The sequence below is a fragment of the Penaeus monodon genome, chromosome 22 (genome assembly GCF_015228065.2).
Source record: "Penaeus monodon isolate SGIC_2016 chromosome 22, NSTDA_Pmon_1, whole genome shotgun sequence".
In the NCBI taxonomy this organism is placed as follows: domain Eukaryota; kingdom Metazoa; phylum Arthropoda; class Malacostraca; order Decapoda; family Penaeidae; genus Penaeus; species Penaeus monodon.
In genome coordinates, this window is record NC_051407.1 from 8,903,082 (window position 1) to 8,903,423 (window position 342).

A 342-nucleotide genomic window follows, 5' to 3' on the forward strand; every position below is an offset into this window, starting at 1 on the left:
GTGTACCTACTTTTGGGGGGATATTGCTTGTTTGTAAGAATTATTATTATTATTTTTCTTTTGCATGTTTTGATGATATTTTGCTCTAAGAGATGTATGTATGTCTTTTTTTTTTTGTTATCCCTTCATTTCTGCCTTTTTCTCCCTCTTATCTTTTTCGATTACTCTCTTTCCTCAATAGATTATTAATAATTATCTTTATGACTGGTTAGTTATCTTTCTCCCGATCGTTCTGACCTATCATGCATTGACCTTGCTGGTTTGTCATTGGCACAGTTTTAGTTGGTGCATAAAGCAAGGCAAATTTAAGCCGATTTGCAAGTTTTTATATCTTTATTATGT